This window comes from Castor canadensis, chromosome 11, assembly GCF_047511655.1.
Source record: "Castor canadensis chromosome 11, mCasCan1.hap1v2, whole genome shotgun sequence".
In the NCBI taxonomy this organism is placed as follows: Eukaryota; Metazoa; Chordata; class Mammalia; order Rodentia; family Castoridae; genus Castor; species Castor canadensis.
Genome location: NC_133396.1, coordinates 84,619,232 through 84,643,872, shown reverse-complemented (window position 1 = coordinate 84,643,872; position 24,641 = coordinate 84,619,232). Strand labels below are relative to the sequence as shown.

The following is a 24,641-nucleotide window of genomic DNA, read 5'->3' as shown; positions in this document are numbered from 1 at the left end:
ATGGCAGTTTGAAGCCAGCTGGGCAAATAGTTCAAGAGACCCTATCTCAAGAAAAACCATCACAAAAAAGAGTCAGTAGTGTGGCTCAAGGTGTGGACCCTGAGTTCAAACCCCAGTACACAAAGAAAAAAAAAAGAAAGAAAAGAACCTCCCTTCTCAGGCAGTGCTAGCAGGTGTGGCCTGGGCCCTTCCTACCTCTGACTCTGGCCCTTGAGGCCCTGGCATCGCTTACCTGCTTCCGAATGAATAATGACAAGGAAGGTTCTGTGACCAATCAACCAACTGATCAGCCAAAGGCTTGAACCCTCAAAGAACTTTGGGACTGGCATGTTTGGTGAAACAGGATCTGTGTGAGGCAGAGTGGTACTGGTGTGAGGATGAAGGCCCTGGAATTGGGCTGGCTCCCTGGAGAAGGTGGAACCAGGTAAGGTCAGGATACAGGTGAAAGGAGATGAGGCTGGGCTGCACTGAGTGTGGGGTAGAAGAGTCAGGAGGCAATGGGTGCCGAGAACCCTTAGGGATTATCCTAAATATTAAACCATGGGCTCTGCCCCTCCACAGTCTAGAAGTACTGGATTGTACTTCAGGGTGGGAAGGTGGGTCCTGGGAAAGGGCCCAGGGACTCAAGCAGCAGCTTTTTACCAACCAGTGTAGAAGAGGCTCATTATTTAATAACTATAGGACCATAAATAGTGAGACTAGATGGGATGTCAGCCATGCCTGCGGGGTGGGTGGTAATCTGGCCTTACACCCCAACTATGAGACGCTCTGAGGGACAGGCTGCATGCTTGTCTGCAGGAGGGTGGTCATGAGACAGCAGCTACCACTTTCTCTCCCTTCTTGGAAGGGTGGTGTGCTCCAGTATGGTGCAGAGGGTTCCCCCGCATCCCTGACTGAGGAAAGCTGAGGCACCTCTATTCTGGCTCCACCAGCCCTCCCATGCAGCCAGGCCCATATGGGGAACAGCTTAGAGCCTCCCCAGTGGCCTCTGACTCTGAAACTCTGTCTCCCTGTGAATCTGACTCTGTCTCTGAGGGTCTTGTGAAATCAGAAGAAATCCTACTGCTGGCGAGAGATAAACTAAGACTTGTCCAGCCACATTTAGAGCCGGAGAAATCAAAGAGTCATCACTGGGACGTGACAGTTGTAACCTTTATCATTGGGCTTGGGCACTGCCCAGCCACTCTAGCCAGGAAGTTGCAAGGCCTCCCTGGGACAGAAGTCTTCCTCTTTGTGGAGGGCACCATGCTTCAGAGGCTGTCATGAGGATCTGGCCTGAGTGGCAGGGTTGGGCAGGCCAGGAATCCTTCTGAGGGACCTAGCATGGAAAAATCCAAACTCTGTTACTGCAGAGCTGGGAGCTGGGCCCTGCCACTCAACCGACAGTTCTGGGGGGAAACACAGAGCCACACTGGTAATGTGATCTACAGACTCTTAACAGGACAGCAGCAAGGAGGCTGGGGGACCTCACTGTGGAATACACATGGCCCAGGGCAGGCTGGCTGCAGGAGATGCTGCCCAGGCCAAGTCATGTGGGAACAATGGCTTGGACCCACTGCTGGCACTGCTGCCACCGGGCACAGAGGCGGCCCGTCCGATTCCCTCTCGCCTTGCTGCCGTGGGTCTGTCTTGCACCTTTCCCTTTGGGTCAGCGCCCAGGACAGTGCCAGAACAAGAAGTCTGCAGGCTGTGCGGGGTGGGTGGGCAGGAAAATGGGGAGACATGGCTGTAGGCTGGTGCAGGGGAACCCTACAGGCAAGAAAGGAGCTGGGGACTGGGCAGCCATGACACACAAAGCAACAATAGCAAATGTTCCTTGTCCATCAGAGAAGCAATTTTGATGGAGACGGTGGAAGGATCTAGTCTTGTTTTTAGGCTTAGATAATATCCAAATTAACGGCACCACCTCACAGGTGAGGAAAGAGGTGCACGGGGCTGTGGCTTCATCTTCCTGTTCCTCTGGGGCAAAGCTAGACCACATGTGTGAATGTCGGGGAGCTAAGCGCTGCACACGCAATGCATTTTAATGTCTCGTTCTCCCTGCAGAGAGGTGCAGCTTCTTCCTCACAGGAGACTGCAGTGAAGGTCCAGGAAGGTTCTGTGGGATACAGTGATATTTGGCGGGTGGAAAGAGGCTTGATGGTCACACTAGACTGGCCTCTGGGAGCCATGGACACCCTGCAATTGTATGCAAATGTTACATGAGTATGGCACATGTCATTTTATGGGATTCTCGGAGGGAAACAGGCAACAGTATTTCCTAAGCCCTCTCATATCCTGACACCCCAACACCTGGCAGAGTGCTCTGAAAGACTAACCTGCTCCCCTCATTGGCACAAGGCTGTAGTCCCACTCTCCAGCCTCCTGCCCTCATCTCTGCCACAGTTATCCCTCCAACCCCAAATGCTCTTCCCCGCCACCCAGGGCAGTCATACACCTGACTGCTGAACTAAATCTCTCTCCATGGATGTCTGAAAGGCATCTCAGTCTGAACACACCCACACCTCCCTGGCCAAGAAACCCCATTTGTCCCAGGTCCTCCCCCAGCTTCTGCATTTCAGGTAATGACATCCCTCCTTTGAGAATGATGTACTGATTAACCTCGGGGTCCAGATCCCAGCTTTTCCACTTGCCAGCTGTGTGACTTTATCCAAACTGACAAAAACTCTCTGGGCCTCTAATTCCTCTTCTATAAAATGGGGACAAGCCAGGCACTGGTAAGCTCACGCCTATTAACCTAGCTACTCAGGAGGCAGAGATGGGGAGAATTGCAGTTCAAAGCCAACCCCAGGCAAATAGTTCATGAGACCCTATCTCAAAAAAAACCCATCACAAAAAAGAGCTAGCAGAGTGCCTCAAGTGGAGAGTGCCTGCCTAGCAAGTGTGAGGCCCTGAGTTCAAACCCCAGTGCAAAAAAAAAAAATGGGGACAATAATAACAGTTAGCTCATAAGAGTGCTGTGAAATTTAAGAAAATATTGAAGAATCTAGAAGATGGCCTTCTAACAATGACTATCAGCTGTTGTCTTTCTTATTCTTCCAGTTGTTCAGGATATATCCTGAGAACAGTCCTTTATTTCTCTTTCCTTTGTATACCACATCTGCACCTATCAGCGATTCTCATCCATTTCCCCTTCAGATACACAACCTGTGTGACTTCCTCTCACCATCCCTAGTGCTTCCAGCTTCATCTGATCCACACGTCACTTGCTGGGGCCTCCCAAAGGTCTCCTGCATTATCACCCTGCCATCCTCTTCCTACCAGTTCCCCAAATGGCAGCCAGGTGAGGTTTTAAAAGTGTAACTCATCCTTTCCCTCCTGTCAGACTCAGAATGTCAGTCTCACTCTTTGCTGTGTCTGGCAGGGCCCTCCTTGCTCTGGCCTGGCCACCTCTCTCACCTACCTTCTGCCACATCTCTTTCTTCCCTTTACTCTGGGACTTACTTTGAATGTCACTTAGCCCTCCTTCAGCCTTGTGGTCCATTCTTCCCAGAGCAGAAGAGGAGGAAGCAGGGCTGTTTTGCCCAAGGTGATGAGAGAAAATTTCTCTGACATTTGGACAGCCTGAATTAAGTGCACACTGGTATGAGGAAATAAAAATAGAGATAAACAGATAAGTAAATAGATAGGTAAATATTTTTTGTTTATTCACAGTGACCTTTTGTTTGTTTTAATTTTTTTTTTAGGTATGGGATTACAGGAGTGTGCCACCACACCTGGCTGGGTGCCTGATTTTCTGTGATTGGTGCTGTGCTATTGTCAAGGTAAGTGTCCCCAAAGGCCACGTGTTGAAGGCTTGATCCACAGCCTGTGGTACTATTGGGAGGTAGTGGAACTTTTAAGAAGTGGGGCCTAATTGGAGGAAATGAAGGACTGTGTTTCGAAGGGGATATTGGGACCCCAGCCTGCCCCTTCCTCTCTTTGCCTTAGGACGCAATGAAGGGAGCCTCTTACTCTGCCTCTGGCTCACACTCCTGGCCATAACATCATTCTGCTTTGCCACAGACCCAGGCCTACCCAAGGCGGACCAAAACCTCTAAAACCTTTCTTCCTTGTAAGTTGGTTGTCTCAAGTATATTGTCCCCATGATAGAAAAGCTGACTCATGTGGTCTGAGAGGCTCCCACACCCCTGCAGGGATGTAGGGACACTTCTAGGCTGGCCTCAGGGGGATGGAGATGTGGAGATACAGACCAGCTCTGGTTTCCAAGTACCACTGTCCCATCCCCTGGCACTGCAGGGCCTGGTGAGCCGCAGGGATACACTGTGGTGCAGGTGTACCCACTGGTGCCAGGGAGCATCCTCAGACAAGGAGGGGACATGGACACCACCTCCCCTTCTCAAAAGCCAGTCTTCCTTTCTGCTCCTACTGTAGGGGTGTTACCAGCAGAAACTGTGCCTTCACTTTCTGGGGACAAAAAGAGAAGGGTCAGAAGCCCCACAGAGTAGCTGCCCCGGCTGTAGGCAGGAGGGAGCAAGTGGGCAGCTGTTTGGGGAGCTTGGAGGGCAGCTCAGGGCGTAAATCAATGCCTCTAGGTAATGTCTAACCCAGGACTGACTGCAAGACACCGCATGGTGAGAGTCCTACAGACCACTGACTGCCACCAGCTGTCAGTTCACTGGCCCTGGGGAAGGGTAAAGTGCCATTTGGCAGGGTAGCTGTCACCATCTTCGTCAGCACAACTGGTCTTACCACCACTGCGGAAAAAAGTTGACTCATTCCCGGCAGAGGAACGACAGTAACCTTAAACCGAGGTTTGCTAGGTGCCAGGCATTGTCCCTAATGGTCTTGGTGTCCCTTGCCAGGCCGCGAGGGGAGGGCGCGGGCATCGCGGCAGGCGTGCAGTTCCCGTCGTGACCGCTGGGTGGCGTAGGCGCTGCGCTTTGTCTCGGGCAGCGAGGCTGACCTGGCCGGCTGGGTGAACGCCTGAGCGCCGGCGCTGAGTCTCTTGTCACATGAAGGCAAAGGCCCTTCTTTTGCTTTCCAGCAACGTTTTTGCTTGGGGACCGTCATCTCACAGTGCAGGATCTAAGGCTAGTCCACGGATGGACTGGAAGGGGGTTCAGGAAGGTGAGCCCCAATCTTGGAGCGAATCAAGGGGACACAAAGGAATCTATCTATGGTCAAGGTAAGGCCTGTGCTAAGGTCTCCTGTCCCCTGCGTCCTGGTGGGCAGGGGGGCCGGGCCTGCTGGAAGAGGGGAGCCCTCCTCTTCTCATCCTCTGTCACTGGGGCGGCTGCTTGGCACCTGCTCCCCCAGGTGGGACTTTCTGGCATTGTCCCCTTGCTTGTGACTTGACCCATCTTCCAACCTGGGCAATGAGTCATTCTCCCAACCAGGTCTGGCTTTCTACTTGTGAGAAGAGAGACAGTTAAGGCTGGGCACTGGAGCCCAGGGGACTGATCAGGGGAAGTAGGAGGTAGACATGGGAAGGTGGATTGAGAACACATGGATTGTACGTCTTGGGCACAAACCCATGCCTAGGACACTTCTCTGCATACAGCAGGGACCCTTTGTGTTTAGTGGCTGACCCTGTTTGACAGCTCTGGGAAAGAACATCAGGCTGATGTGCCCCTGCACTACTTGTAAAAAATGCAGCTTTCACCACCGCCTCCCCCTCCCCCTGCTTACTCCTCCTGTCACCACCTCCCAAGTAGCTAGGATTATAGATGTGAACCACCATGTGTGTGCCTAATTTGGCTTGTTTTTTTTTTTTTTTTTTGAGACAGGGTCTTGATAAGTTTGTCCAGATTGGTCTTCAACCACAATTCTCTTATCTCCATCTCCCAAGTAGCTGAGATTACAGACATGCACAGCCCACTTGTCCTCCATCTTCTCATTCTTAAAGGTTCCATCCAATTCAGGAAGACCAAGATGGGGGGTAGAATCTGCATTTTAACAAATATCCCAAGATTCCGAGGCACGGAGATAGGCCACATTTTGGGAAACATTGACCAAAGCTTTGATAACTTCCTGGTGGTGAGAAGGTTTGAGTGATAAATCCTGGATCAGTTCTTTTTTTAAATGACAAATAAAAATCATATATATTTATAGTATGCATCATGGTGTTTTGAAATATGCAGTGTGGAACAGTTAAATAAAGCAATTTAACATGTGTATTACCTCACATACTTTTTTTTCACTAGGAACACTTAAAACCTTCTCTTTGCAATTTTCACCTATATGATATACTGTCATTAACTGTCATCACTGGGATTCACAACAGGCCTCTAGAACATATCCAGGTTCAAACTAGGGTTTGGACTCAGGGCTTTCTTGCATCACGCCACCAGCCCTTCTTGCTCTGGTTATTTTGGAGATAGGGTCTTGCTTCTTGCCCAGGCTGACCTGGACAGCAACCTTCCTGTTTTACCTTTTCCACGCAGCTGGGACAACAGGCGCATTTGCAGCTTTTTTCCATTAAGATGGGGTCTTGCAAACTTTTTTGCCTGAGTTGGCCTGGAACCACTGATTCTCCCAATCTCAGTCTCTCAAGTAGCTAGAATTACAGGCCTGGCTTACTATTTCTTTAATTCTTTATACCCCTTGTGGAATTAGAGGTACAGATTTTTTTTTAATTAGACATTGCTTGAATGTCTTTATCTAGTGAAAGAACATAAAATAACTGCTCTTCTCTGGGATTCATTTTCCTTCTCAGCTCAACCTTCCATCATAAAAACAGGAGGTTGGTACACATATTATACTGGGAATTCTGGGTATTTTATTTTTGCATTTTTTTTAAAGCACATGGTATTGTGGCCCTGATAATGCACAGAGTGATCACTGGGACAGTGAGTCACTGGCACCTCCCTGCCCTCTGACAACCCAGGGGCGAGATGAGCCACACAGGTAGAGGGCTGAGCTGGCGGCAGGAACACCTCAGACAGAAAACAGTAACTGGGCCAGACAGGCCCATGGTTTTCACACTTTGAAGGAAAAGTGGGAAATGGAAAATGGCCTCCTTACCTTCCTAGCAAACACAGGGCCTTGCTCAGAAGTTCCTCTGCCTTCCCATCCCTGGACACTGGCTGCCCAGTTCCACAGAGTGGGATCCAGAGAGAAGCTGAAAGCATTCAGGAAAATGAATGTTCTTTGGACTCTGTGGGGGCCTTGTGGTCCGTGCAAGCTGAGAACTTGGGGAGAGTCCTGACTGCGTTCCAGCTGCATCTAGAGCCTTCTAGAGCTATTGGGGGTAGGGGGAGAGAAGGGGGGATATTTTAGCCACTCTCTAAAAATTATATTTCAAAGTTTTTGCCAGTATTTAATGGCACCTCAGAAAAGAGCGAATACATGGTACTCAGCTTTCTAGAATCACCTCTGCTACAGCTACAGAAACTGCAATTCACCTATATTTGTGAAGAACAGAGAGCAGGCTCTGAGGCAGCTGCCACTATCTGGGGATCCCTCAGGCTGTGCAGACCCTTACCCCAGGACCACACAGGAGACAGGAACAGGAGCACCTGAGACTTTCCAGGCCCGACGGCAGCCGCTGGGCTCTAGGCACTGCCTCTCTACCTACTAAGTGCCAGCTGTGCCTTTCCACTGCTTTGACTTTCCCATCTTCCTCTCCAGCCCATGACAAGTCACCTATCCGCAAATGAAGAAAGTGAGGCCCAGGGAGACTAGCATACTGGTCCCAAGTCACAGTTGCTGTTACTGAGCTGTGTGACCTGGGTGCCTAGAACATCCAGGGCCCTAGGTGCGTGAGTGCACAGTGAAGGGTCAGGGAGGGGCTGGGGAGCCGTCCAGGGTGGTGACTCACAGCCCCAGCCCTCACGGCTGTGGGTAGCTCAGAGGTGGAGCACGCACTTCACAAGTTCAAGGTCCTGAGTATCATCCCCAGCACGGAGGCAAAAACCCAAAGCCAGGATAGTGTTCATCTGTGTCCCCACTCTATTTGCTTACTTCTGAAGCTGTGTAAGCCAATTATCATTCATGCCCTACACCAAAGAATGAACTCCACAGTTTTAAACATAAACATTACAAAGAACAAGTGGCCCAGCCCACAGGGAAGACAGCAGTAAGGGACAGCTACAAGGAGCCTTGGGATTTATTTCCTAAGTCACCACTCGGGCATTTTGAGTCATTATTTTAGGGACAGAGACAGAAAACCCAAACATTTCCTCCCTGGTTTGTCACTTGTCATAACACCCAGCGGATGAGCGAGAGCATGATTCTGGGCCAAGTCTGGAAAGACAGGTGGAGCACGCCTGCACTGTGTCAACAAATCCAAACAACCTCTTTCAGACAAAAATGTTCTGCTTCAGAAACTTCTCAAACTTCCATGGCCCTTGATTGTGGTGGAGCTGAACATTTTAGAAACCATTAAAAAAAAATTTGAAAATTTGAAGCACTCGTGGTGGTGTGGGGCTGGGATCGCTGGTCTTTACGAGTCTGTCTTCATTTTGAGGGCCACAAAAATGAGATGGGCAGAAAACTAAGCTCTTTCCAGAGTGGTTTTCCAGACAAAAAACTCAGAAAAAAAAAAAGAGAGAGAATGACAGTGAATGAATTTCAGAGGTGAGAAGGCCATCAAAACATTCTGGTGGCTTACCCCTGTAATCCTAGCTACTCAGGACTCAGAGAACAGCAGGATTGCAGTTCAAAGCCAGCCCAGCAAATAGTTCCCGAGACCCTACTAAAAAAAAAACCATCACAAAAAGGGCTGGTGAGGTGGCTCAAGGTGTAGGCCCTGAGTTCAAACCCCAGTACTGCAAAAAAAAAAAAAGTGCTGATTGAAGTAAAAAAAAAATGCTGATTGAAGTAAAGGACAGGTCTCTCCTACTTCATTTGAGACCTGGTTCAGGTCTGGCCTCTAAGCTCTTTCCCTTCTCTAACCTCACCTAAAGTTGTTCAATGTAGGACTGGGGTATGGTTGGGGCATAGAGCACTTGCCTACCAAGTGAGAGGCCCTGAGTTCAATCCCTAGTACCACTAAAAAGAGGTGGGGGAGGGGAGGGCAGGACTGGTAGTACATGCCTGTAATCTCAACTACTTGGGAGGCAAAGGTCATAGTCACAGGGTATCTGGGCAACAGTACGAAACTCTATCTGAAAGAAACAAACAAACTAAAAGCAAGAGTACGGGGGAGTGGCTCAAGAGGTCGAGCACCTGCCTAGCAAGTATGAGGCTCTGACTTCAATTGCGGGGACACACACATACAAAGGAAGTTATTACAATGTGGAGAACATGCCATAGTATTTTAAATGATCCACTCGCTCATGTTCAACGAGCACCTCTCCAATACACAGTTCAGGGACAGGAAGTGCATCTTCAATGAGAAAAATGAAGACCTGGCAAACATTGTCTTTAGACTCAGGCAAGAAGTATCCTAGCCTTGGGGCAGCACTTTCAAAGGCCACGCCCACAGTCCTCCCTTCTAGAACATTCTCTAGGAACCCAAGACTTCATGATCACCTCTCCAGGTCTGTTGTCCCTGGGTGGACCATGCTGCTAGGTGTACACCCCTATTTCCACGGAACAATGTCTTACTTTGTTGGAGCTGCTGTAACAGGATACATGAGACTGGGTCATTTTTAAACAATAAGAATTTATTCTCATAGTTCTGCAGGACAGAAGGCCAGGTTTGAGGGGTCAACCAATTTGGTGTCTGGTGAGACCATTCTCTGCTCCCAAGATGGCAGCTTCTTGAGGCATCCTCTGGAGAGGATGAATGCTCTATCCTCACAGGGCAGAAGGGATGGAAGGGCAGAAAGAGCTCAACTCACTCCCTCAGGCCTGCTGAAGGGGCTCTCCTCCCATCTGTGAGGACACAGCTCTCATGACCTACTTGCCTCCTGAAGGCCTCGCCTCTTCATACTGAAGCGTTGGCATTAAGCGTCAACATGGATCTTGGAGGGGACCAAAGCATTGTGCACACCCCTGTTTCTATGACAGATGGGCTGAGCACCAGGAACCACCACCCAGTACCACCACATTCTAGTATGGAGCTCCAAGGAGGCCACGAATTCTTCACGACCCCCCACACTCAGGTTCTTGCAGTCCCGACAGAGGTGGCAGAGCCAGGAGTACCTTATGGGCAGACGCTGCCTGGCTTGGAGTGGGAGTAGAAAGGAGACACCGCCCAGCATAAGGAATGTGGCTTTCCACTGGGTCTCTGGTTCCAAGCCCCACGAATGTTGCAGGTAGCCTGGGTGTGTCTTGGCCAGTTCAGTCCCTCAAAGCTCTGTTTCATTCTAATGTTGCCATGGTTGTTACTTATCTGGAGCCAAGAAACAAGTCACCCAAATAATGAAATGCCGAGTTAAGCTTAAAAACAAAACCCTGGAGCCTTGCTAAATAAATAAGTTATGGAAAAAGAAAGTGAGGACTGCAGGTCCCTGTTATGAATTCAGACCCTTTTCCAAGATTGAATTAATTTAAACAAGGGATTTAAAGGCAACAACCATGGACATTGCATCCTTTGTGGTCTTGTCCTGTGTTGTGCTTGTCACTTCTTCTTTTAGAGTCGGCTAATTTAAAATGTGAATAAATGTACAGTTAGGCTGACCCGAATCTCTCTTCTACATTGCTTAAAAGAAAAGATTTACTAAGAAAACTCAGAGGACAAACAAGAGTGCTAGGTTTAATTAAGGAATCAGCTGTTTAAAGGACTCCAGCAGAATATTGTTGGTATGCAAATGAACCATGAATTATAAATGACTCACAGTTTCTTTGAAGGAAGCTAAGCAAGATTTCTTCCTGGAAATACTAGGTAGCATTTTGAGTTGTTAAATGATAGTAAGTTGCCTTTTGTCATCTTCAGGTAATAGGACTGAGTCCTTGAAAAGCAGGTGACAATTCAGAGGCGCTCCCACCATGCCATTCCTTGTCTTCACAATAGGCCTATGATATATTAGGTGTGTGTATTATGGCCATTTTACAGCTGAGATAAAAATTCAATTCTCTTCCCAAATCACCCAGCTAAAGGCTAGGGAGACAAAGACAGGGCAATAGACTGACTTTCAGGCATTTACTACCTCATGTGTTTTTTTTTAAATGCTGTTAATTCTCTAATTTTAATGAGCTCAGACCAGCTTCTTCCTCCAGCTGATCTGAATTTGGTGAGTTTCACCAAAAGAAAACACTATGAAATCTTGCCTAACCAGCTAGCTATTGTGGTGCATTATGGCGGAAGAGAAGGAGAAAGTCATCTTGTGGAATATTCTATCTGCACTGAGGAAGCACTTGCAGAAGAGTATTCTGACTTCCAGATTGTAACGTGGTGTTTATTATGCCTGAACAATGACAAAAATAGTGATGCTTTTGCAACAAAACCTTGAGGAAGCTATGAATAAGTTGGCATTTCTTTTTTTTTTTTTCTTTTGTAGTACGGAGGCTTGAACTCAGGGCTTTCACCTTGAGCCACTCTACCACCCAAATTTTTGTGAAGGGTTTTTGGAGCTAGGGTCTCGAGAAACTATTTGCCCAGGCTGGCTTCAAACCATGATCCTCTTGATCTCTGCCTCTGAATAGCTAGGATTACAAGTGTGAGCCACTGGCACTTGGCTACAAGTTGGCATTTCTTTTGCATGTGGAAATGTTTGTTTTATGTACAGTGGATTATAGCAATGGTGCTATTTAATTAAGAATCTGATGTGGGGAAGGGCAAGTTCATGAAGTTCACCATATTGCAGACAAACAGAAAAGCAAACAAAAGAAACTCATCTAAATGGCCACTTATCTCTCTCCAACAATCATGTTTACGCGGTTTGAGAGATGTTCAGCAGAGGAATTCTATAACTATGTTGTATCTTTTTATAACATTTTTTATGGTAAATTGATCTAACTAGTAACTGTAAATTGGCTTATAAATATTCAAAAAAGAAAAGCACCTTGAACTTGCATGTTTTTGTTTTTAGCACAGTGTCAGGACTTGAACACAGGGCTTTTCGTACGCAAAGTTTGTGCCCTACCACTGAATTCATCCCCTGCTGCCCCTCCCCCAAATTTGACAATAACTAAAGAGACTATCTCCATGTATTAGAAGGATCTAGTAACTTTTAAAATTCCCAATAAAGCATTGACATGTTCTAATCTATGTGAAAGACATGACAGAACCAAAAAGATAAAGAAAGCAGGTGTGAATAAGAAAGAAAAAGTTTGAATGGGAAAAGCAGGCTAAGCAAAGCAGAGAACGGAAAAGGTGACAGAGTGGCCTCTATTCACATCCCCATTCACTCTAGGCAGCCAATCTTTACACCTTTACCTGGAAACCTGGCTCCTCTGTCTCTGCCATGGGTCTGGCTATCTCGGATGGAAGTGCCCCTCCCAGCCTCCCTGAGCCATGTCACCTGGACTGATGCATTTGTTCAGAGTAAGCATTTGTTGAGCATTAACTATGTGCCAGGTACTGGACACACCCATGAACAAGGAGAGCAGGTCCCTGGCCTTTGGGGGCTGACATTCTGGTCAGAGGAGACAGTCTGTGAACAAGTAGATAAGTAACTGCAAGAGATGCAGATGGCTATTTTGTGCTAAGAAGATAAAGTGGGATGAAGCGATTGTGTGATAAAGGGAGAGAAGGCCTCTCTGAGGTCAGGACATCTGAGCAGGGAAGGAGCCAGCCATGGGGGACTCCAGAGGGAGAGCACTCCAGGAGGAGCAAATACAAAGACTCCAGGCAGGAAGGAGTTTGACGCGTTTGAGGATGAAGGAGATGAGAATGAGAACGGGAGAAGTCACAGAGGCCAGGTCAATGTGGATCTTGGAGACCTGGCTAAAAGTTTGAATTCTCTTCCCAGGGGAATGGGAAGTCATTGGAAGATATTAAGTAGGGAAGCAATAAGGTTGATTTATAGTTTTCCACTGGTGGAGACCGAGCTATAGGAAGATGAAAGGAAGGAGAGAGACATGAAAAGAGAGACAATCGCCACCCCATTTCCTGCCCACAGAGGTGAGCACAGGAATAAACTGCGGCCCTGGCCAGGGCTGAAGTCCAGGGCTGCCTAGAGGGAGGTAAGAAGGGTGGACACCTCAGCCACTGTGTGTGTAGAGGGACAATGGCATGGAGGCCGCACTTCCAGACCCTGAGGCTCAGGGCTGTTCGGTTCCTGCAGCTCTTCCTTGGGTTCCACAGCCTTCACTGAAGGGGTGCATCCTGGAGGAGAGGGTGGGAGCAGATGGCCAGAAACAGGGAGCTCACCCTGGCCTGGGAACTAACTGTGGTGAGTGACGTCCCTTATGCCATCTTAAACTCAGTTTGACCCTAGAGTTGTTTGTCTCCCGTAGAGATGGCCTCTCCCAAGGGGAACATCCGGTTTCCCAGCATCTGTGCCAGAACACAAGACCCAGCTCCTGAGTACACCCCTCCCCCACTGCCCGCAATGGGTAACAGACAAGCCAGACAGAAAAAAGTCCCCCCACCCTTTACCAGGACTCTTCTTTCCTATAAACCCCCAGTCTGTAAGTGGCGGTGGGCTCCAGCATGTGCTGATGTGGAGCCTTACAGTGGGGTCTGAGAGGAGGGAGGCAGGGATGCAGGAACTCTGTGACACAGAGGACCCCATGACTCAGGCATGAGGACAGCCACATGGTCTCTGCGCACCCACTTCCCTGGGCAGCTGTGGCTAGCTGTGAACACCACAACGGTTAAGAATGTGAGTTCTAAAAAGTCAGAGTGAATGGGCTGAGGTGTGGCCCAGAGGTTGAGCACTTGCTCAGCATGCAAGAGGCCTTGGGCTCCACCCCTAGCACTGAAAATAAAAAATCAAAATGGTATTTAATCAAAGCAACATAAAAACAAACAGGAGCAGTGCCTTAGTGTGTATAAAATAATGGGACTAAGCAGAATTAATTTAGAAGTGTTTCTCTAAGATACCTGTGTAAGCCAGGCATGGTGATGCATGCCTATATCAGTACTCCAGAAGTGGGGGTGGAGGATCGTGAGTTCAAAACCAGTCTGTGTGGCTTAGTAAGAACCTGTCTCAAAATAAAATACAAGGGATGGGGGTGTAGCTCAGTGGTAGAGCACTTGCCTAGCATGCACAGGCCCTGGGTTTGATGGCCCCTGAGCCCTGTGGAAACTGCAGATGTGGACTGTTTTTAAATAAATGAATAAATAAACAAGTAGGTAGATAGATAGATAAATCTGTGTAAAAAGATCCTGGAAAATTTCTACAAATTCTAATGGGAATTAATACAGATGAGCAAAATCTCACAAGTCTTTATTCTGTGTGGTGTCCTTGTTATGTCAGCATCTAGCTTCATTTCTTGCTTCAGCTCCCAAGTCTGTGTCTTTCCCCATTAGGGTTTAAGGTCCTCAGCCACAGATTGTCCCTCAGGGATTCTGTAGCCCACCCCCTGCAGGGAGCAGGAAGGACAGGGGAGGTGGGAATGGCGCCTGCCTGGGGGTGGGGGTGTGGATTGTTCTTGGTGACTCTAAAGCAATAGATAGAAGTCAGGCGTGGGCGGGGAGATACCCTTCATGTAGAGCGCCAAGGTCCCAGTACCCTTCTGTAGACATCGTTGTCCTTTTCGTGCTGGTGGTCACATTCCCCAGCTCAGCACTGTCACCAGGACACGGAGTCCTTGCAGGGCAGTCACCTGATGGCTAACTGGGACAAATGCTTTCCAAAGGGACCTCTAACCAGCACTGAGCTGTGTGCAAGGTACAGGCAGGGTAAGTGTGGGAAACCATGCTTAGTGCAATAGACTTCCAGCTGGTCCTCCTAGCTCTGCCCTCAGGAGCCAGCCCAAGGGACAGGACCAGGCAGTGATCTGTGGACAACTGCCAGCCTTTCCTCCACCTCTCCTGAGAGCTGGACCCCTCACATGGTCAGGCTTGTCTAGTCTAAGATGACACCTATCTGCAGCACTTCTGTCCTGTATAAAAAGACTTTCGGTGACTTGGTCCCACCAGTTCCCCAGGCCGTATTCTAGACACACCCGTCTTCCCTGCCCCCATCCCAGACACCCAAAGCCAAGGGTGCTAGGAGCTAGCAGCTGAAGTGGCAGCTGGGAAAGGATGACTTGGCCTGCAGCACAGTCACCTGGAGCACTTGCTGGAAATAGAGGTTCCTGCTCCTGCTGGATACTCTCACTCACTGGCTTGGGCCAGGCAGGGCCCGAGCACCTGCCTGCCCCCTACCCACTTCATCACTGGGATGCACTGGCTGGAGGACCGCATGAAATATGGGGCTTGAGGGAGGCTGAGCTGGAGGCCAGGAGGTTGGTATGGAGCTTGCATTATGGGTGAGAGAGGGCAAAGGCCCAATTGTGTAGGAGGAAGAGGAGAAGATGGAATCCAGGGGCAGAGCAGGGAGCAGAGTTCAAGCGAATGGGCTCCGGCTGGGTGGGGGAGAAAGGAAGACAGGTGCATGCCACTGAAGTCCTGCTGGCCTCCAGGCAGCTCCTGCTTCCCCACACTGGCCTCTGAGGATTTGCAGCTCCTCACAGGCATGCATGGAGAAAGGTCCTGGGCTCCCTTTTCTCCCTCTGGCTCCAGCTGGCTCAGCTCCCCTTGGGGACAAGCCAGCGCCACTCCCCATGCTCAGGTTACAGCTCTGCCCTGGCCTCAAACACAGCCTTTCCAAGGCCCACCTGATAAAGTTACCAAATGTGAGGGGTGACAGATTCCTGGAGGAAGACTGAGAGTGGAAAAGATGTTGATCCCAAATGGCTGTCTTTTAGGTCCCAACCCTGCCTGGTGACCACAACTACACCTGACATTTCCATACCCTTCCTCTGCTGGACACAGGGGCTTTGTGACCCTGGACAACTCCTACATTTAGTGTTTTACACAAGGGATGGGGACATACATACCGTGTAAAAATCATCTATTTGTTATTAAGTAGCAGAACATTAATCTTACTCTACAAATGTGGATAATGTCTGGATAGAATGACTCCCTAATTTTAGAGGTATTTGGTAAAGAAGCCCAAATTATTGTGAGTGGGACCATTGAGGCTTAGAAAACCTTTTTACCCCTTCTCCTTGAAACTCATCTATCCCTTGAACTACTTGCCTGTGGGGCCATATTAGGAGAATTCTGGCATAACAGGCCTTGTAGTCATTTAGCTATAATGCTTTGCTAGGGCAATAATTTCACAATAAAAGGAGCTATCTCTTGCCACGTTGAGTAAGCTCTTCACGAGTACGAACATGTCAGGAACCATGAGAGTCTGCGTGGGAAAAGTTGATCTTACTATATTCTAGATTCCACATTCAGGTTGCAAAGAAAACAAGCCAGTGTATCCATTCTCCCCCTCAACACCCTCTCCCACGCAGCCTCACTGTAGCCTCACCATGACCCCTCTGAAGTAGGAAGGGCATCTCCATTTTTATGATAGAAGCAGAGGTTCAGAAAAACTAAGTGATTTGCTCCGGGCCCATACAGCCAGGGTGAGGCCAGCCAGAAGGAGAAACTGTGTCTTGTGGTTCCAAGTACTTTCTCTTAAACATTGCTGCCATTCATTTTGGCTTGTCTCTGTTCTCTTCATTCCTGATTTTCACAAGATCTTACATCTGCAGGGAAAGTGCCCATCTGACAGATAACTTGCATTCTTAGTAATGCTATTTATTCAACTCACCAACAAAGTCAATCACAGAACCTGAAGCCATGAGGGATAAACTGAGTCCATATGACCCTGACTTCACTTTCCACCTTAAGGTTAGTGCAGGCTTAAACCAATGCCTCCCTGGTGGCCTGAGGGGACATCCTGGTGCTAGGGACCTGCTCTGGAATTCAGAGAGGAAGGAATCCCCCCAACTTGACCTCACGTTTTGGGGCTCCCTTTGTGATAGATGCTTCATCCTCAGAGGCACTATGACCAGCCTTAGTGACTACTGGTCTTTTATTTGTGAGTGCTGAACAGCTGGCTTCTGCTTTCTGGAGGGACAGGCAAGTTGACAGGGTTTTGAGAGGGAAACTGAGGTATGGAGTGGAGTGAGCAGTGGCCAGGGAGGCAGAAAAGGAGACCAGGAGAGGAACTCTAGAGTCAAAGCAGAAAAAGGAGACAATGTAGCTTGTGACATACAGTTGTTCCTGTTTCCCCATGAAACCCTCAGTTCAGTTTATGTTACTAATTGATACACTTGGACTTAATAGTGGTGGGGGAGAGGGGCTGGGATGTGACCAGCTGGGCAAGAGGTGAAAATAGGGGCTGCCCATCTCTCTAGTCAAGCACAGGCTGTACGCTAAAGGTTTCACTGGGCAGAACAGGGCCTGGTTCTGGCCTGAATCAGCAGGACATCAGTCTCCCAATCTGAAATGTGTAACAGGACATCCTCTTTTATGTCCATTCCAAACTACTCTTCTCGTTCAAAATCAAATCCAGTTCTGGTGTGGCTCAAGTTGAGCCCTTGTCAGTGTCCAAAATTTTGACTCACAAAATCCACAGCTGTAGAAAACGTAGTTGGTACTATGGTTTGAATATGAAATGCTCCCGTGAAATGCTGGTGGTGCTTTATTGGGAGGTTGTGGAAACTCTAAGAGGTTAGGGTCTAGGCCTGGTGGAGTGGCTCAATCAGTAAGAGCGCCTGCTTACTAAGCGTGAGGCCCTAAGTTCAAATTCCAGTGCTGCCAAAAAAAAAAAAACCAAAAACAAGAAGTGGGGCCTAACTGGAGGAAGTAAGTCACTGGGGGTATGTGCTTAGGTGCTATATCTTGTCCTGCCTTCCCCCACCCCACACATACTTCCTGACTCCCATGAGATAAGCAGCCTCTACCACAGTTTCCCCTTTCTTCCTCCATGATGTTCTGCCTCACCACAGGCCCAGAATCAGTGGAGCCAAGGAGTATGGACTGAAACCATGAGCTAAAGTAAATCTTTCCTCTCTTAAAATGTTTATGTCAGGCATTTTGTCAGTGATGCAAAGCCTGACTAATACACTGGGAAAGGAAGAAGGGTATGATGAGAGTCAGCAAAAATTGTGGATCCTGGCAGTTTTGGGAAATGAATTACACTGTTACAAGACTGAAACTTAGCCATGGAAAGAAGCTATTCTGCAGAAAATATGATGAAGAATTCCCACTTGGCACAATAAACAACCACAAAGAGAGACTTGGAAATACATGGACCTTCCAGTGGTATAAATTCTAATGCTGATCACCACCCAGCTGAAGTAGCCTACAATATCAACAGCAATTAAGCAGCAGTGGTGGCATTCATCATTAGTTCAAATGCACCCCAAAGTTACTGAGCACTATTCAGTGTCCCCAGTCCTTTCCTAGCTCACATACAAACCCATTTTCTGTCTTTGTGGGTACCCATGGGTGCTCCCCTCTTTGACAGCAAGACTAAACAATGTTCTCAGTAAAGCTCTTCCTGTTTGTGTCACATATACCCCATCCTGTTTAGCTAAGGGTATTCTGTGTAGAAATACACCGAACATTACAATTCGTAAATCTAACTAGAACCTGCCACCCCTCAGGGCTTCATCTGTAGAGGTAACTAGGTTGTTTTGTTTTGAAAAGAAATGTCATTTTAAAAAACCCTCCATTTTTATCTGCTATCACTTAGATTTCAGGGTACATTTTACTTCTCATTTCACTTGACATATGAGAAAATCGTTGCATGCCAGTTGAGCTGTAAGGTGAACCTGACTGTGATAACAGGACACAGCAAAGACAGCAGGGTCAGCTGACCAGTGTTCTGTTCTCTGCATGCTATATCCACTGATAGTCTTTGTTCTCCAAAGACTATCAGATTATTACCAGGGTCCAAGTGTACCTTTTGACAATCTGTAAGGAAACCAACAAATGCATTTGGAATAAATGGATTCAAAGAGATAGATTAATATTTGTAATGAATCCCAGACAGACAGCTTTGCATTGAACAATCAGCCTAAATTTGAACAGTTCTTCCTTTTCTCATATGGGCTTGGAAATTCTTGGGTGGGTGGGGAAAATGTTTTACATAGGAAATGTCTGTTAAAATCTCTAGTCCTACTAGGTCAACTCTATCAGTTAGGACGGGCTACATCTGCTATAGTAACAAACAGTCCCATAATTTTAGGATTAATACAACGTGTTTAATTATAGCTCACATCGTATCTTCTGTGAGTTCAGGCAGCTCTCTAGGGCAACTGTCCTTGGGTGTTGATTCAGCATTCCACTCAAAATTATAGCTCTGTATCAGCATCTGCTTCCCTGATTGCCATAACAGGGGAAAAGCAATTAAATACTTCCACCTGGAAGTGACATGGCTCATATTTAATTTGCAAAAGGAAGTGCGCTGAGCTCTAAGCAGGCCAATTGAAGTTATTCTTATAAAACAAACCATCCCAAAACTTATGCTTTGAACAATAAAATTTATTATTTTGCATGATTCTGTGAGTTGCTGAACAACTCTTTTGCTGGTTTTGACTAGGCTCACTCAGAGAACTGTATTTGGCTGGATGATTGGCTGGACTAGAAAGGTCAAGATGTCCTCAATTATATGAGTAGCCGTTGGAGCTGGCTGTCAGCTGGGTACCTTGGTTATTTTCCATGTGGCTTCTCATCTTCCGGTAGGCTCAGCTCACCTCCTTTCATGATGATCTCAAGAAAATAACCAAGAAGATAAAGGACAAAAGCTGCAAGATCTCTTGAGTCCAGATTCTAGGACTGTGTAATACTCTGCCATGTTTCACTGATCAAGGCTAATTGCAAAGCCACCCAGACTCAAGGAAGAGCACGTGGTCTCTTGGAGGAGTTACAAATACGATAACCACGTGTTTTACTTATTAAAGTAGGTACACATTCAGCTGATTCTTGTTATCTGTGGCAATGTTCTATAAAGTCATCACAGACACTGAATTAGAGAATACTGAACCATTCATTGTTTCTAGGGGAAGTACAGGGTTAGTTTTCTTCAAGCTTATAGTCACAACATTTCCATCAACTAGCCGATATGCAGTCTTGTTTTGTGTGTGTGTTATTTAAAGACATTCATAAACATTGAACTCACAGCCAACAGCATTGTGACTCATGCCTGAACAAAACTTATCCAGAACATGTATTTTCCCCCAAAGCGACATCGTGAGCTTAGGTACATCAACATTACATCTTTATGTTGGGAAACAGCAAAGCATAGACTCCCAAATGTACACCTGTTAGCAATACGAGAGCTGAAACAAAGGCAAAACATTGCTTTGTCATACCAACACAGACCAATGTGTTAGCAACTCAAATTTTTCATCACTCTGAGTGTCCTTTGAATGACCACGAAAGAAGCATGAGATTATACATGAGTTCTAATAAGTAGGTAAATGTACAAATACAAAATCCACAAATAAAGAATATCAACTGTACAGAGAAGAGGCAAAAAAGACAATGGTGAATAATGGTGATTTCCGACACGCCCATTCATGGGAAAACAAGAAGAAGAAATGAACATTTATGGATCCCTTATGTTTAGGCCTTATGCAAGGCCTCATTTAATCTTCACTAAATTCTATGAAATAGTTATGAATATCATTTTTAATGCTGCTGGGTTTGCTAGTACTTTATTGATAAGTTTTGCTTTTTATAATTTATTTCTGGGGGTGGTACTGGGGTTTGAACTCAGGGTCTTGGTCTTGCCTCCAACCCTTTTTGCTTTAGTTATTTCTCAGATAGGATCTCATGTTTTTGGCCTAGGGCTGGCCTCTGTCCACAATTCTCCTACTTGTTGGGCATGCAACATCATGTCTGTCTTGTATTTGTTGACGTAGGAATTTCACTAACTTTTTGCCTGGGCTGGCCCACTGTGATCCTTCCAATTTCTAATTCCCATGTTGCTGGGATTAGAAGTGTGTGCCAATTTTCCTGGTCCCTATTCTAAGTCTCTCTCTCTCTCTCTCTCTCTCTCTCTCTCTCTGAACTCAAATCAGGTGCTCTACCACTTCAGTGATGCCTCCCTTCTTTTTCATATCCATAAGGGATGTTGGTCTTACAGTTTTCTTGTGATGTGTTTGTCTAGCTTTTCTATCAGGGTAGTACTGTCCTACTGGAATGAATTAGGAAGAGTTTCCTCCTTGTGTGTGTGTGTGTGTGTGTGTGTGTGTGTGTGTGAAGGATTTGTGTTAACTCTTCTATAAATGTTTGGTAGAATTCACTAGGAAAGGTATCTGGTCCAGGGCTTTTCTTTGTGGGAAAATATCTGACTACCTATTCCATTTTTCATTATAGGTCTAGGCAGATTTTCTATTTTTTCTTGAGTCAGTTCTGGTAGTTTGTGCCTTTTAGGAATGTGTCCATTTCATCCAATATAATTGTTCACAGTATTCCCTTATAATCCTGTGACATCAGTGTAATATCCACTTTTTCATCTTTGATCTTAATAATTTGAGCTTTTTCTACTCTTTTCTTAGTCAACATAGCTAAAGTCTTCTATCTTTTCAAAGAACCAACTTTTAGTTTTGCTGATTTTTTTCCACTTTATTTATTCCCACTTACCTTTGTTACTTCCTTCTTTCTGCTTGCTTTTAGTTTGATCTTCCTTTTCCTCATTTCTTAATGTGAAAACTTAGGTTATTGATTTGAGAACCTTCTTGTTATTATAATAATTCACTGCTCTAAGTTTCCTTCTAAGCATTGCTGCATCCTACAAGATTTGGTATGTTGTTTCCATTTTCATTTATATTAATGTCTTTTCTAATTTCTCTTGTTATTTCTTCTTTGACCCATTGGTTAGTTAGGAATGTGTTGATTATTTCTACTTATTTGTGAATTTCCCAAATTCTCTTTGTTATTGTTTTCTAATTTCATTTGATTGTGGTTGGAGGACATATTTTGTGTGATTTCAATCCTTTTAAAATTACTGACACTTGTTTTATGGCCTAACATATAGTCTATCCTGTGAAATATTCATGCACACTTGTATTTTGCTATTTTTGGGTAGAGTGTTATGACCTAGTTGGTTTATAGGGTTGTTCAAATTTCCTGTTTCCATGCTGATCTTATGCCTTGTTTTTATATTCACTATTAAATATATATATATATTTATTTCACTATTGAAAGTGGGGTATCAAAGTCTCCAACTATTATTGTTGAATTTTCTAATTAATTTTTCAATTCTGTTAGTTTTTGCTTCACATATTTTGGGACTCAGTCAATAGATGCATATATGTTTGTGACAGTCTTAACTTTTTTGAAAGGTTTTATCATTTTAAAATTCCCTTTTTTCTGTGGCAACAATTTTGTCATATATTAGCATAGTATAGTATAGTAATATAATGTAATTATAATAATACTATATTGTGGGGAGTGGATTATGAGAAGCCTATGAGAACTTGACAAAAGCACAGTTGTGCTCAATGATCTACAGGCTGAGTTTGGCACAGCCCCAGCCGCAGAAGAGAGCAAGAAGGCAAAATGCAACTCAGCTGCTTTTCCTCAGTTGTTTACATCCAGAGGAGTGGAGAGCAGGTTCCTCTTGTCACAATGTCACACCCCTCCACTAGAGCTGTTGCTCCACCTCCTTGTTTACCACTGGATATAAAAGACTGGCTAAAGGAGGTTATGTAGTTTTTTTGATGGAGGGTTTTTTGATGGGGGATGGATGGTGGGCTGCTTGAGAGAATGACGCTGCTGGTGCACTGCTGAGTTATGCTAGAGATTAAAGGGTATATGGGATGGTGCACATCTGCACCAAGAACTTTATACATAGGCTTTAGAAAAGCTAACCTAAAGAAAAGCTAAAGAGAACATGGAACAGTGCAAGGCTAAGGACCAAGACTTTAAGAGTTATGCTAATACAGTTTTAGTGGCTGCTGTTGTTTGTCTGCAAGTCTGAGGGCAAGACTTTTAGAGAGAACATGGGACAGTGCAAGTCTGAGCACTGAGACTTTAAGAAAGCAAGTCTAAGGAAAGACACTTTAAAGAATAGAAAAGAAGACTTTAGAAGCAAGGTTTTAAAGAATAGTAAAGCAGCAAGGCCTTAAAGAATAAGAGAAAAGAAGCAAAGTGAAAGAAGAGAATAATAGAGTAAAAAAGCAACGAGGCTGTTGTGTGTCTCCATCCAAGTGCCCAACACACCTGACCCCTACTTTGTACATGTCTGTCTGTCTATCCTTCATCCTTTCTGCATCTACAGTTGCCCCTAGTTAGCCCAGTTAGGTTGGTAATAACAGGAGCAAGAAAAAGCTCCACTATATTATAGTGTTATAATGCTATTATATTACATAATATAGTGATAATATAATTTATTGTGTAATATTTTATCTGAAAGTAGCATAACTATCCCAGATCTCTTTTGCTTATTGTTTACATTGTGTATCTTTTCCCATTGTTTTATTTTCAGCCTGTTTGTGTCTTTGGATCTAAATTGTGCCTCTTATAAAGAATACATAATTACATCATATTGTGTGTGCCTCTGTGTGTGTGTGTGTCTGTGTGTGTTTAATTCACTCTGCCAGCATCTGTTTTTTTAATTGGAGTGGTTAAGTGCTAACCTTATTGAGAATACTTTGTATATGATGAGTTTCTTCTCTCTTGCTATTTTCAAGATTCATTCATCTTTTGACAGTTTGATTTTGAAGTTTCTAGAACTCCACTTATGCATATATTGATATTCTTGGAGTGACCCATGCAAGTCTTTGAGGCTATTCATTTTTCTTAATTCTTTCTTGTTCTACTCTTGAGTCTGGATAACTTCAACTTACCTGTCTTCAAGTTTGCTAATTCTTTTGTCTGGCTGCTCACATCTTCTTTTGAGCTCTTCTAGTGAATTTTTCATTTCAATGCTAGACTCTCTATTTGGCTGTTTTTTCAAAAAGTAATTTCTGGGCTAGGGTTGTGGCTCAGCAACAGAGCCCTTACCTAGCATGCACAAGGCCCTGTGTACAATCCCCAGCATGAAAAAAATTCTTCGTAATTATGTCTAGTGAGATATAATTCCCACAATTTGCTTGAGTTCTTTAGACACGGATTCTGTTAGTAATTTAATATATTTAAAATAATCAATTTTATAAGTCTTTGTTCAAGCCAGTGCTGGTGACTCATGCCTATAATCCTAGCTACTTAGGAGGCAGAGATCAGAAGGATCCTGGTTCAAAGCCAGCCTGGGAAAATAGTTTGTGAAACCCTATCTCAAAAAAAAAAAAAAAATCACAAAAAAAGTGCTGTTGCTCAAGGTGTAGGCCCTGTGTTCAAACCCCAGCACTGTTAAAAAAAAAAAAAGTCTTTGTTCAGTAAGTCTAAAAAATCTGGGCTTCCTCAAGGACAGTATATTGACTGCTTCTTTCCTGTGTGTGAGCCATACTTTTAAAAAATTTGCTTGCCTGGTAATCTTTGGTTGAAAACTAGACATCTTAATTAACACAATGTGACAACTCTGGAAATCCTATTCTCTGCCCTCCTCAGGTTAGTTTTGATGTTACCAAGTTTTTGTATGTTTGTTCAGTGACTCTTCTGAACCCTGCTTTCTCTGCTGAAGTCTCTCTGTTCAGTTAGTCTAGTGGTAAGTGACTGAATAGACAGAGATTTCCTTCAACACCTGGAGCCTGTCTTGGTCTATGGCTCTGTGTGAGCGTTGGAGCATGCTATCAAAACTGAACTAGGTGGTTGACAACTCTGCTTCAGCCTTTGCTTGTGTTTTTCAGAGAGATTGGAAAAATGGGTCTTTATTTTGGAGGCTATGAATTCAACTAAAAACCAGGAGTTTATTACTGCCACATTCATTTTACAGGTGAAGAACCAGATTTAGGGAAATTCAATAGTTTACCCCAGGATACTCAGG

General features: G+C 45.6%; 1 long non-coding RNA gene across 3 annotated transcripts in view; it reads left to right on the top strand.

The window, feature by feature from the left end:
• The first annotated feature begins 223 nt into the window (after nt 1–223).
• The window catches only part of LOC141413859 (uncharacterized), a 57,261-nt gene continuing 32,843 nt past the window's right edge, over nt 224–24,641 (top strand). Inside the window, exons 1-5 of one of the 3 annotated variants that reach the window (XR_012438810.1) lie at nt 224–424; nt 3,687–3,764; nt 3,931–4,054; nt 4,988–5,128; nt 19,311–20,317. This is a non-coding gene — a long non-coding RNA (uncharacterized lncRNA). Of the gene's footprint in view, nt 425–3,686; nt 3,765–3,930; nt 4,055–4,987; nt 5,129–5,729; nt 7,631–19,310; nt 20,318–24,641 lie in introns of those variants that run through there. The other 2 variants (XR_012438809.1, XR_012438811.1) reach the window with 2 other exon arrangements.